General features: G+C 39.9%; 1 protein-coding gene across 1 annotated transcript in view; it reads left to right on the top strand.

The window, feature by feature from the left end:
* Positions 1 to 500: 500 nt before the first annotated feature.
* LOC6032411 (ankyrin repeat and BTB/POZ domain-containing protein 2) overlaps positions 501 to 14,422 on the top strand; it is a 168,861-nt gene continuing 154,939 nt past the window's right edge. The window contains exon 1 of the mRNA XM_038254500.1: positions 501 to 2,198. The gene's annotated coding sequence lies outside the window, so the exon portion shown is untranslated. The remainder of the gene's footprint in view (positions 2,199 to 14,422) is intronic.

A 14,422-nucleotide genomic window follows, 5' to 3' on the forward strand; every position in this document is an offset into this window, starting at 1 on the left:
CATTTAGGTGAACAACCGAAAAAATCCAACTCAAAGGATGCAAACAAGAAATATAAATAGAAAAATAAAAAGAATGAAAAAAGGATGTTTTCGGTATTGCAATGAAAAAAAAACAAGCAAAACAATGTAAATGGGCCAATAAAACGCGGAAAATTTTCAGCACTAGTCAATCATTTCTACAACAAAGTTTACCAAGTTTAATAAATACTATGATAAGACCAATAGCTACAGTAACTTTATGTAGGCATTCTCAATCAAATTCATAAATTCAAAACTTTTTGCTCAACCACCAAAAATCCTCTCCCGCTCATCTCACAAGAAGCTAGAGATCACTCTCTCGCGAACCCAACGACTTCCCAGCAACTTCTTACTACGCGCGCCATCATATCTCTCCGATTGCTCTCTCCTCTCGCGCGTAGCTCCAACTCCAACTCCGTTGGTCAAACTCCGCCAAAGCGATCTGCCCGCTCAACCTGCTCGGCACAGTTTGTTCTGACTAGCGGCACAGAGCGTACGTGTTGCGTGTTTGCGTCGCGCGATTCGTTTTGGAGATTTTTTCTTGGAGTTTTATTTTCAAGGAGGAAGGACCTTTCCGAAGGGGGCTTCAAGGAGAAGCAATTTTGTGGCGTTTTAATTGTGCGTGTACACTTTTTGGAAGCTGGGTTTTCTGTTTTTTTTTGTTTTTCGTACAAGTGATGAGTGAAGAATTTTTTTAATGAGGGAAGAGAAAAAAAACCAACGGTTAGTGAGTGTGGTTTTCTGTGTGTGTCTCTGGAAGAGGTATGACGGAAAAATGTTTCAGTGATGCTTGATGCTTGATAACGATAATGGTGACAAAAGAGAATAACAATAAAATTTATTTTCAACGAGATAAAGGTCGGGTGGAAATGCGCGGTTGCTGGCACGCATAAGCGTTGAAAGTATTTTTGTTTAAATAAATGAAGAAAAGATTGTGAGTGTGGTGTAGCGGTTGCGAAAGTCGAAATTCCCGAAGGAATTTGGCCGTTTGCTGGCAATAGTGAGTGTGGGTTTGTAGGAAGATAAGGTGCCCGGATGGATGCTCGTAATTAGTGGAAGTTGGCGAAACTGCATCGGTGATAAATGTACTAATTGCCGCAATCAATCTTTGATTAAGTGGCGATAGGCCTTTTTGCTGTGAGGGGCGAAACGTCCAAATAAAACGGGTTTGTCGCTTCGCTCCGCGCAAGTCTCCCCCGAGTGGGAACCCGCTCATTAGATGCAATCTGGCTGACATTTCGTGCGGTGCGCGCATTCATGCGTCGGAGAAGAACCTCCGCAGAAGAATTCACCGTAATTGACAACAATCACAATAGAGTGTGCCCAACGAGAAGGAGGCCCAGAGAAGCCAGAAAAGGCAAAGTGTCTTGAACGCGCAGTAACGAACCCAGCGTGCGGTCTCGATTGGTGTGAACTTATTGTAACCAAATACCGCAGAACCCTGAAGACCTGAACCTCTGCACAAGTCGTAGCACCTGGTCTCGTGCGAAGAAGTGTTCCGATTGTGTGCCAATTGTGAACCCAACGGATCTCTCTCAGCGAAATCTTGCCACGGACAATCTTCCCAAGTGTTTGGCACAGCAAGTGGTACCCCGTCGTAATTCAGCACGCAGCATCCCATAGCTGAGCTGGGTTTCAAGCAGAGGTCTAAGCCCAGAAGAACCTGCCAACCTGTCGGAAAACCCAAAACTAAGACAAAGTCGACCCGTGATTACGTAAGCGACGAATCCCTCGTACAGGTTGGCCGAGAAGAAGATCACAAACAATTCCGTTTGCCGAGAGACTTCGAACCTTTGAGGCTAAAAAGTTTCCAGTGCCCCTTTTTTCGGTGTGTGCCTGATTTTTTGTTTGTTTGTTTGTGCCCAGCCCTGTGTTCGTGTCTGTGTGAACCCCTCTCGCGCGTAGAATCGAATCCCAAAGCGCAAGGAAGAAACGGCGCACGAAAACATCCAGCGCGACGACGTGAAGTGACCATCCAGCTTTGGACCCTCAAGACGAGGAGTAGTGGCGAGGCAGAGAGCCACGAAGGAATTCGGTTGTAACGCAGCGGGAAACCTGATTTTTTCGCCGAAGCCCACCGCATCAAGTGAGAGGAAGAGAGAAAAGGACAGAGTGGCTGGCAGAGCGAAAAAGACGGAGACAGAGAGGGCACAGGAGTGGTATCACTATAATACACAGAGGTAAGTGCCCTTCTTCTGCTGAGGCTGAGCGCGCGCGCGAGGTCTTTTCGTTCGAGATGTATTCGTTTTGAGGTTCGTCGTTTGGTTGCGCCAAGTCGCTGGCAAAGAGAGAGAGAGAGAGATACTTCTTGTGCTGGGTTAGGTGATGGGAGACGAGGTGAAAAGGCACTGCTGGGATCGGGGCAAAATATTTGGAATGTGAGACTTGTAGTTTTCTTTTAATTAAAAAATTGCTAGGTTACGGTGCAGTACCTGATTTTTATTTTTCCAAACTTACAATTTTATAATTTCTATTGTACAACATTAATTTTAGCTCGAACAAAAAATTTCAAATTGTTCGCTCTACAGGGTGTTTGAAGGTTTGAAACGGTGAGGCTTCCCCATCCGCATAGATTTAAGGGTGCACAGCAACCAAGGAAGTTGTTGTCTTCTTATTCCAAAATTGTCAAACTTACGGACCCAATACTGCAAGAATCTGATTGTAAAAATAGTCATACTTTGTTGTAAATAATTACGAAGACAGTAATTTAGGGGATGAATAAAAAATTATATCGATAGTTTCCGTAGTATTGAAGATACTAAAATTACTGTAACAGAAATCTGGGTGCAAAAGCTATGGTTGATGTGTACCGTTAAAAACGTCAATTTTTTTTAAAAAGGCTTTAACTAAGACATATTTAAACTAAATTTAAAAGTTCAAAAAGCACTTGAAAATGGTTTAATCGGAAGGGAGTCATTGGCACTTTAGTAAAAAGAGAAATGTTCGTACTAAAATAAAAAAGTGTTCCATCTAGATATCAACTCGATTCGACCTGGAGCCTGTAGGGGACATCTGGGACTACCATCTGAGACTGAGAACGTTTTCTGGTGATAATTAAGCCAATTCCGACAAAGAAACATGCATAAAAATGTCGAATTTCATCCATTTATACCCTTCCCAATTTAAAAGCATATAAAACTAAATTTGCCCGAAACGACCTCCTGAACAACGGAAAAATAAAAATATTAAAAAGAAATTGCCGGACTTAGCTTCAAATTTATAGTACCGTAATCTGGGGTGAATCGGGACTGCAGTCTGAATAGGGACAGCAGTTTTTAGAGCACTTAAAGCTTTTAAATTTGGAAATGGATGTACACATTTTGTTGGCCTGAGTCTGTTCTAACCGAAACCAACCAGAAAAATCAAAATATTGTGCTCCAACATGGTTAAAACTGCTGTCCCAATCGCCCCATGTGTTCCGATTGACCCCAGTATACGGTACATTTGATTTGACTGAATAAATGTTTTCTAGTTGATGGAACTTTTTTAGTAATGGCAGTTCTATTCAAAGCTATTCATATTTTTAGAAAGCAAAAAAAGAAAGTTGGACAAAATTCTAGTACTACTTTTTGTTCAGAAACTAATGCCTAAAACTTTGCCAAAAAAACTCATCAAAGATGAATTCTATAAAATACTTGCATAACAAATACTTTTAAGAAATGCAAAAAACGGTAAATAAATGTTTCTATACCTTTCGAAATATTAACAAAAATGATGTTATTGGTTGATGAATCACCATTACTCGAGTTTCCCAAAATCTGTTCAATTTAAAGTTTGCAAAATTAAGTTTCGATAAGTTTTATACAGAATTTCCAAAGCCCAAGTTTTATACTAAGTTATGAGTAAATGTTTTATTTAATTCAAGTTCTTTTCTAAATTAATCAAGGATGAATATTTAGGATTGAGAAACTCTAGTAATGGTGATTTAACAACAAATAACTTCATTTTTGTAAATGTTTCGAAAGGCATAACAAGTTTCAAAAAGAAGATTTTTTCAGCGTGAATCGTATAAATAACGACGATGGCTGTAGCCAATCCACCGTTTAAATCAAAACAATTTTGAAATATATTACTTTTCGAAACAAAAGCTAAATTGTTTAACTTTTCAGCATTGATTTTGAAAAGTGTTTCTATTCGAATCTGTTATTTTTGATAGAGAAAAGTAGGCAGTTTCGTCGTTTTAGAATGACAGGAAAAGTAAACAGTTTCAAGACAGAATTGCAAAAAAAAAAATATCAGACCGTTTTTTGCATTTTTTTTTAAATATTTGCTATGTAGTTTTGTAAAGAAGTAATCTTTTCATGAGCTTTTAGTGACAAAATGTTTGACATGAGTTTTTGAACAACACGTAGTACCATGGTTCTGTCCAACTTTCAATTTTTTGCATGTTTTATCACAAAATGTGTTCAGTGCTCAAGGGATATTCAAACTTTTTTTACCTGCTGTATATTAAATTGAACAAAATATCTGAAAAAGTTGTCAATAGAACGGGTGATAAATTATATTAAAATTGCCATAAATCAAAAACCTGTTTCGAAAACGTTGTTCTAAAAATTACTGATATTACCTATTTTGAGTTACACTAATCTGACTAATCTGGTTTATTTTCAAAGATATGTATTGCTATAATACTATCTAACCCAAAATAAAAAAATATCCTTCACAATGTCAGGCGGCAACCGAAAAACATAAAACAAAAGAAACTTTCATCTCTTTTTTTCGACTTATTTTACACTTCTTCTTAGGACCTTCGTCCTCTTCAGGATACCTTAAACCTGCTCGACCAGGGTTGTGGAATTTTCTCGGTGTGTGTATGTGTGTGCATGAATGCATTTGGGTCATTATTTCAGCTCTAAATGACCACCAGTTTAATGATCGACAGTCGGGAGAGGGTTTCTCTGTTTAGGGTCGCACCTAGCTAATAACTCCCAGCAGAAGATCCTGTGACGACGGGTTTACGAGAGTGTGTGCATTTTTAAGGTGGTCGTTCGGTTTGATGGGTCGTTGCGGGCGCATAGGCATTTGATTCGGTTCGTTTTTGACCTTGTGTCATAAAATAACTTTAGGATGGATGGGAGGAATTTTATGATCGTAAACGGAAGAATTTGATTTAAAATGTTGTTAAATGCTTGAAATTGAATAATGTGGTAATATTTTGAGTATAATTTGATGGGTTTTACGGGATTTTTATTGGAACATGACAGACATGGCATCAACTTGCTTCACGATGCATATCTGGATTCAGAAAATTCTGTTTCAAATTCTCGCCAAATATTTCTCAGACAGGTCCCAAAATTTCTCGCTCTGATTTAAGTCCCATCAACCCTGGTCATCAGCTCCAAAAAAATAACAAGCTTCCCAACCCAGTTTCACTATCTCTGATGACGGTTCCCGAACGTCGACTTGTGATGCTCAAAACCCATTAGCCGTCGTGTTACGGTTTCTCGCTGGCTGGCTGGCAATCTGATACGAGAACTCGCCTCTTAAGTCGGTTGGGGAAGAAATGTCGTGTTTTTGCTCCTCGCTCCAGCTTTCTCACCTTTCCAGCTGTGAGTAAAACTCACTCACTCAGGGCAATTCAGGTTGAAGCGCTCCAGCAGGATGATGAGCCTGTCGAGAAAGCCAGTTGGACGGCTTCTTCCCTCAGAGTGAGGTGAAACGCTATAATAATTGATACATAATTTACAATTATGCAAATTCCTAATTGTCTGGAATCTGGAACCGTCTCTCTCGTGTTTTTTTGCGCTGGTTCGTCGACTCGAAGTTGTCCCAAGTTCTGCGAAAACGCTTGGAGTTCGAGAAAGTGTGCCAAAACTTGGAACCCATAAACACACCAACCAACCGACCAACACCTGGTGATCCAAAAGTCATAAACGCCATCGTCATCATCATTATCCGAAGCTGCTTTGGAAAGAAGAGGAGTGAAAAAAACCCTCACCCCGACTAGCTTAGGGAGAAGTCTTGCCACCGTTTCTCTCTTTTTTACAATTTTAATTAGTAGAGATTGTTTGAATTCTAACGCTACCGGGCGGCAGAGTTGATGCAGGCTTAAAATGGCCCTGAAACACCTGTGCGAGGGGCTTAATGACTAGATTACGTGAGCCGCGGCCAAACCCTGCGCTGAAGTCGGTGTCAGTGTTGGGGGATGGGAAACATTGGGACAGTCTGCAATTAAGAGCCAGTATTGTTGGTTCTGCCAGATGTAATCACTTGCGCATTCAAATCAATGCGGTGTGTTCGTGTCGGGGTTCAGAGTTGTATGACCAGGTTTAGAGCAGTTCTCGATTATCTGTTTCTAACGCTAATGAACGTCTTGGAACATCTGTAGAAGATATGTTTTTTTTTGCATTTCTTGAGTTATGAATTACTGGTTTAACCCTCTTCAACAGAACACTGCCTCTAGATGGGGTAATAATAAAAAATATGTCCCATTAATATTTTGTAAAATTATACAGAATAGCATCTTTTAAGGTCAAAGAGCGTCCAGCGTCTTAACTTTTTGGAACCATATTTTTTTTTAAATAATCTGAAAAAAATAGTGAAGCTCTACATGATTTTGTTCAAATTAATTTAATATTTAATTCAAATATAATTGATCAGGTGATCAGAAATTTTGATATCATGATTTATTTCTGATATTAATAATAATTTCTGAAGCAACTTGAAATTGATCTCGCTGAATAAAAATAAACTATTACAATTTAGGTATTTTTTTTAAAGAACAATTGGTGTTATTTCATAAAAAAATTTAACCCTTTTACCGCCCTTGAAAACGAAGTTGACTTTATAGCTGTCGGCCACCATTGCTAGTACCAACCACTAGTGTCTTCCTTTTATCTACAAGGACTTCGCCGCCCTGGGCTCCTAAGTGTATGAAAGTATGGCACGGAGCGACGGCGCCGAATACCCATATTTACACAAAGAATTTTAGAGCGCCCGCCGCGGGATTTGAACCGGCGACCTCTGGATTGGAGTCCAGTGCGCGGTCCGATTGATCCACACGGGCGGGACCGCCCCTACCATGATCAAATTGGGTAAAAATAGGATTTGTATCGTTCCCCGAAAAACAATATTTCCTGTTTCCAAGGGAAATTAGTAAATTTCCCGGGAATTCCCGAAATTCAAGCGAAAGATTACATTTTCTTAACTTTTTAAAACCATATTTTTTTAAATAATCTGAAAAAAATTAGTGAAGCTCAACATGATTTTGTTCAATATAATTTAATATTTAATTTAAATATAATTAATCAGGTGATTCAGAAATATTTATTTCTGATAATAATAATAATTTCCAAAGCAACTGGAAATAGATCTCGCTAAATGAAAATAAACTATTACAATTCAGGTAGTTTGTTTAAAGAACAATTGGTATTACAGTGGACTCTCTGGCTGTCGATATTGAAGGGACCGTTGAGAGAGGGGGTTATCAAATTATAGAACGGAAAATCAAAGCAATCTTCTTGAAGGGACTGAAAATTTTATTGACAGCTGGAGCAATATTGATATCGAGAAGATCGACAGCCAGAGATTCCACTGTATTTCATAAAAAAAATTTAACACCTTTACCTTTACCTTTACCATGATTAAATGGGGTAAAAATAGGATTGGTATCGTTAAATATTTTAGATCGGTTTGTGCAAAAAAAATTACTTCAATTCGATTAATACCTAGTATTCAAGAAATTACAAATTACATACATATGCTGTGAAAAACATTCAACCGATGTCAATTAAAAACCTGAAAATCATGTATTATGGAAAAAATACTTTGCATTGTTTAGGAGGTGTCCAAAAAATGCAAAATACTTTTGAAACTTGCTCCAAATATTTGAAAACATTAAGTTTTTTAAGTAAATCAAACACGAGAATTTAGATGTGTTAGGCTCTGAAAGGCATCATTCCCGATCGGCCATTTGGCGGCCATGTTTGTTTTGGAAAAACATTCAAATCTTGATTCAGAATGTTTCAATAAAAAAAATATTTTCTTTGTGTTGTTTGTAGTATTATTTTACATATCCTGATTATATATTCATTTTACTATTTCTGGACCCTGAATCCAGAACCATCATTGACATTCATTGCCCCAAAAATGAAAAACACTTTCTACGACCTTAAGGAAAAACTAAAAAGCTTTGCCAGTTTGTTCAAATGCTGAAACTAGAATGATTTGTTTTGTGATAAAAACATAATTTCTGCGTGTATTTTTTTTTCATTTCAAATTTATGTGTCAATCCACACTCCTTAAAACTGATCACAAGGCTAGCTAAAATGATTTGCTTTGTGAAGTATGGATTCATTTTACTCACTGTCCAAACACTTTGATAAAAAAATACTTCTTATCAAGAAATATCTGAGATAATTTAATTTTGCGATCAAGCTTAGAAAATTAGAAAAATATTAGCAATTTGTTGAAGTTGTATGATTTTTTACATGCAGTCAAGCTGTTAATTGATCTTCACACTTATTTTATCCATTGAAGTCGTTATCCTATACATTTTCTATGCAAAATATTAATCAGAACAAAGATCAGAACAATTTTCAATAAATTAAAAATTTCTCGGGATTTCTCGAGAAATTGATTGAAAATTTCCCGTTTCCCGGGAAATTTGTAACCCCGGGGAATTGGACGCTCTAGTCAAAATAAGTGGCTTGGCTAATTAAATTGAAATGAATTCTTGCTCCACAACCATAAAATTGCTTTTAAATTTGTCTCTCAGAATATGTTTAAGAATAACATAAAATATAAATGATAAAAAAATAAAAAAAATCATCGAGTTACTTTCACGGAGCACATCCACCAGAGTTTTTTGCACCAAGATTTGTGTTACATATATTTCAGTATATTCAAAACTACGGGAACTAAACATATAATTCTTTATTCATCCCCTAAACGACTGTCTACAGAATAATTTATAACAAAGTTTGAATATTTTTACAGTAAGAATGTTGCAGGATTGGGTACGTAAGTTTAACAATTTTGGAATAAGAAGACAACAAATTCCTTGGTTGCTGTGTACCCTTAAGAATCCAAGTTCCCGCGGTGCACAGCAGCCAAGGAAGTTGTTGTCTTCTTATTCCAAAATTGTTAGAGGACCCAATCCTGCCAAAATATGATTGTTAAATAGTAAAACTTTGTTGTAAATTATTGTGTAGGCAGTATTGAAAATTCATCATTTTTTGAGCTAAAATTAATTATTTATTGACACAAAATCTGTCATCATTTCCTGATGAATATTACAATCATTTTTGTCTGTGTGTGGAGTTGTTTTGCCATAACAAGTTTCCAAATTTTCGGAGTATTGGCGAAATTGTTTTTTATGCGAAAAACATTGCAATTTTATAAAAATGAGAAATACTTTTAAACGAGCCCGAACATGCTAAATATGGTTTCAATGCAGAAAAATTGATTTCAGATTTTTCTCAGGTAATTAAACTTTTATATTTGTTGAATTTTTTTAAAGTTTTTTGAAAAAAATAAATAAATTTATTGCACCTCAGTTTGTATTGAGAGGTATCAGAATCGACCGAGCAGATAATGATGTTCATCCCCTCTTGGATTAATGGTCTGATATCAAACTTTATGGGAATTGACATTTTTTTTAAATAAGCATTTTAAAGAACATTACTTTATCAGGTGCTACAAATTACATTTCACTTTGCTCGACGCATGTGTTACTGCTGAGCTCAAGCTGCGCCCGAACCCTCTGATTTACAGGTCCAATCTAGCCTGAAAGACGGACGGTGACTATATCTTGGTGCTGACCGGCTCGATTAGGGATGCCGTTTAATCGATCGGTATAATTTGCCACCATCCGCCGGGGACCCATGCGCCATGGCTGACATAAATCTTTCAATTCCTCTGCGCGACGAGCACTTTGAACGATAATGGCGTTGGCCTTATAAAACGATATTTCATCCGCAGCTTTATTCTGCAACTTTGTTGCAACTTTGCTGGTGAAAACGGGCGTCGGCATTGCGTTTCAAGTCTAGGATCCGGCCGGGGAGTTGCGTTGCATGTCGTCATGTGGCATTTCGTGCCGTCCCCATGGCAGATGTGTCCACTGTGGGTTGCGTGCGGAGAGCTTTTCCGCTGCGGGGGACAGTTCGGGCCAATGCTGCTTTGCGGGATATTGTCCAGGTCTGGCAAGTTCTAAGGCTTGTTTTTGACGCACGTCACGTTGATCGGTGGTCTTATCTGTATCTCTGTTGATTGAAAGGCTTTCGGGACCATGACCATCAGTTATGAGTTTGTTGCAGGGCATAAAAGTTTGCTATGAAATTGTGTCACAAGAATGCGTCATTAATGAGTAAGTTTAACAAAAATTGGCATGACTTCAGCAAAATTCAAGGAACGAGAATTGAACCAAAAAAAATGGTAAAACTTGTTGAACGTTTATCATGCATATTTTGACAGAAAAGTAATCATTTGAAGCTCAAGTCGGATATTGAAGTCTGTTAATCTATTGATATACATATTTTGTCAAAGAAGGTAAACAGCTAGCTTGAGGTTATCCGTCCTTAACAGCTAAACAGGTCCAAGGTTTGCGAAATTTGACATTCCGAACCAAACAATCACGCGGGTGATTAATTTAACTTTCAAATCCATGCCAAACGAGAGCATTCTGCTAATCCCCCTGCAGGCAGGGGAGCCGGCGGCCTCCATGGGCGCACGCATCCGTTGATCCGTTCCAAATGGATTACCGTCGCCATCTGTCAACTGTCAACTCATCAACCGCGCGCCAATTGCCATCGCTGCTGCCCCCACCACATCGCGTGGACCCACAAGTGACCCTCGAGTTGGCGTGCTCCGTTCACTTGCAGTGCACGGGATTTAAATAGCTCGGAGGCTACTCGATCGATGAGTCGGTTCGAGTTGTCCGGAGGAATTCCTTCGGAAGGCTCTAAGCCGCGTGGTCATGTGATATTTCAATTTGAAGAGAGAAGGTAGAGATCGAGGTATTTATAGCTTCCAACGCAGGTCATCCCAGCAGGAAGATCGTGCGTGCGTTCCGACTTTTGAAGGATTGAAATACCTCGAACCTTCGGACCTTCGATTACTGCAGTGACCGGGGTGGGGAGGTTCTTGTGGAGTACATCAATCAACTTTGATAGCGCCACTTTGCTCCCGGAGTTGTCGTCCTCGTGCACAATAAAAAAGAATGACAGTTCCGAGCGTAATTAGTATTTCAGTCAAGTGAAGACAACCGATCGGGCGGTGGTACACCTGGAATGCGACGTCGATTAAACCAGTCCGCTGGAGCTGCCGGCCGAGCAGTCAGTCAGTCATTCCACGAGCAGCGCCCGGTGATCCCAGATGTCCAATTTGCTATGTGACGTTAATTTTTATGGACGATCAGGTTAGGGTAGAGGTGATGGTTGTGGTTTGAAGATTCTAAAAAATTATAAATTTTAACTTTTGCTCAAAATTTCAATTTTGAAAATGAGCTAAAGTGTTATTTTTGTTAGATACCGTCATCTAGGGCGAATCGAGACTACAGTCTGAATAGGGACAGCACGTTTTAGAGCACTGAAAAGCTTGAAATTTGGAAATCAATGCACTATTTTCGTTGTTCTGTGCCTGTTCTGTCCGAAAACAATCAAAAACATCCAAAACTTCAGAGGTAACAAGGCTCAAACAGCTGTCCCAATTCGCCCCATGTGTCCCGTTTGGTTTAAACTTTTGGTTTAAACTCTACACCCAAAACTGGCAGCGCTAGTCCGAGAGAATGATTGTCTCGAGTCGAGAGAATAGTGGTACCATTCACGGACGCAGAGAACACAGCTCGAGATGGGCGATAGAACTATTCTCTCGAGGTTCATTTGCAAAAAAAGTTCATCCGTCAAACAAAAAACCAAAAGTGTCGACAACGGGAATCGAACCAGAGACCTTTGACAAACCAAACCAATGACTTTGCTGCCTCGGCCACCACAGCTTGGTGACCAAGGAGAAGTCAGAAGACGATGTATGACACTTGTTGGAGATTTATTGATTCAACTAACGAATGAACTCATTTGTTATGATGGTGTGAGTTGGTACCATTATTCTATCAATTTTGGCACTGAGCCCTCAATAAATTTTGAGAGAACGATTATCTCGACTCTGAATTTTGGGTGTAGCTTCTCATGATTTGATGCCTACGACTCCAGTTCAAAAATAATAGTCGAATTTAGAGACTCCAATTCAAATAACGGCTCTTCAAAATTTGCTATCCATATATCAAAATCCGACTCCTACTTTTCAGATTCAGCTACTCCAACTCCATCTCCGGCTTTCTAAGATTTGTCGGGTCCAATCATTCTGACTCTGAATCCGTTAGCAACAATCATATAAAGTAGCTGAAAATCCATCTCCAAATCTGACTCCGGTTAAACTTTGTGACTTCAACTTCGACTCAAGCTTCTCATGATGTTTCGACTTTGACTCCAGCTTGAAAAGATAAAATTCTGAATCCATCTCCAAATTGTCTGCAACTTTCCAGATTAAGTCACATTTCCTCTGTCTTCTCCAAATATGTTGACTTTGACTTCTTTTCAAAAGCCTACACCCAAAATTCACAGTCGAGATAATCGTTCTCTCAAAATTTATTGAGGGATCAGTGCCAAAATCGATAGAATAATGGTACCAACTCACACCATCATAACAAATGAGTTCATTCGTTAGTTGAATCAATAAATTTCCAACAAGTGTCATACATCGACTTCTGACCTCTCCTTGATCACCAAGCTGTGGTGGCCGAGGCGGTTAAGTCATTGAAATGGTATGTCAAAGGTCTCTGGTTCGATTCCCGTAGTCAACACTTTTGGTTTTTTGTTTGACGGATGAACTTTTTTTGCAAATGAACCTCGAGAGAATAGTTCTATCGCCCATCTCGAGCTGTGTTCTCTGTGTCCGTGAATGGTACCACTATTCTCTCGACTCGAGACCATCATTATCTCGGACTAGCGCTGCCAGTTTTGGGTGTAGACTTCAGCTATTTCAACTTTAAATTCTCAGACAGCTTCCACGTAAAGTTGCTGAAAATAAGCAGAATCCATCTTGAAATCTAACTTTGGCTTTCCAGACTTAGTTACTCCAAGTTTACTCGTCCCCACTGATTCCAACTCCGATCCATCAGCAACCTCCATGTAAGTTGCTAAACAAACAGGAGAATCCATCTCCAAATCCAGCTTCGGCTTTTTGGAACTTGGTGACTCCAACTCCAACTCCGAGATCTTTAAAAGTTCCAGACCCTAGAAGTAGGGTACATCCTAATCCTCCGCTTCTAGGATTAGGATGTATCGAAACAGCAGTTGCCTTTCGTCAACGTTTCGACCATTCCGTGGTCCGCTTCAGGGTTTCGGAACCAAATCTCCAACCAACAAACGCTCCCACTACCCTACCCGAAGGCAATAAAAAGCCAGACATTCGTCGGTTCGTCGTCGTCCATTCCAGAAGTCTCGTTCCGTTTAGCTCCGCGCGGTTGAATAGCTGGTCATCAGGGGGAAGACTAGATCTACGGGACCTCTGATGGACACTCTCGGCGAGCACAACCCCGTGGCAATAAGACCAAAACGGGAGAGTCCGCGTTCAGCGGGACGAAGGCAGAAGAAGTAAAGTAATCAGCGCAGTACAAGGGGCTACTCACACATATTCCGGGACGTGAGGAAGCCGAAGAAAGACAATCGGATTAGAACTAGTTTACATATAATGCGATCTGATTTGCGTGATTTTAACAGGGCAATTTTAATTCGTTTGATGGCGTGTATCGGAGTGGTCGGCCAGACTTGGATCAATGTGTTACGGGTGTCGTGGTGAGGTCGAACCTGAGACGGTTCGACGAATGGGGTTGAGTGGAGCAAATTGGTGAAGGTTCTTTGCGGAGGGGGAATACGTTGACCAAGCGATGTGGAACCGTTGCGTGAGGTAGATTTGGAACGTAGAATCAATTTTCAATACTTCATCAACGCCACAAGCCACAGCAGGTCAACTAAATGAAACCATCCAGCGTATTCTTCCCACAATTCCACTAATTCGAAAGTCGCAACATACCCTGCAAATTCCTCAAATACCACCAATGCCACAACAGAGCAGCAGCATCCAACTTCCAGCCATGTGGTTGATGATCAATCTCATCATCTGTCAATAAACATCGCGCGGCGAACACCCAACTGGTCGGTCAGCCTGATCACCACAACGCAACGGTACAGTCCCACCGCCACCACCAGGTTCCCGAAGACCCAGTCGCGATCGGTAGCTCATACGTGTTGAATGGTTCCCCCCTGTTCGTATCCATCCCCCCCCCCCCTAGCCATAAAACCTGGACCTTGGGAATGTCGGACTTTGACGGCGCACGTCGACCAGTTCTGGAAGCCAAATATTGGAAGTAGACCACTTTAATGGTCCTTAGCCCAGTTAATCTCATCAA

The sequence above is a fragment of the Culex quinquefasciatus genome, chromosome 2, assembly GCF_015732765.1.
Source record: "Culex quinquefasciatus strain JHB chromosome 2, VPISU_Cqui_1.0_pri_paternal, whole genome shotgun sequence".
In the NCBI taxonomy this organism is placed as follows: Eukaryota; Metazoa; Arthropoda; class Insecta; order Diptera; family Culicidae; genus Culex; species Culex quinquefasciatus.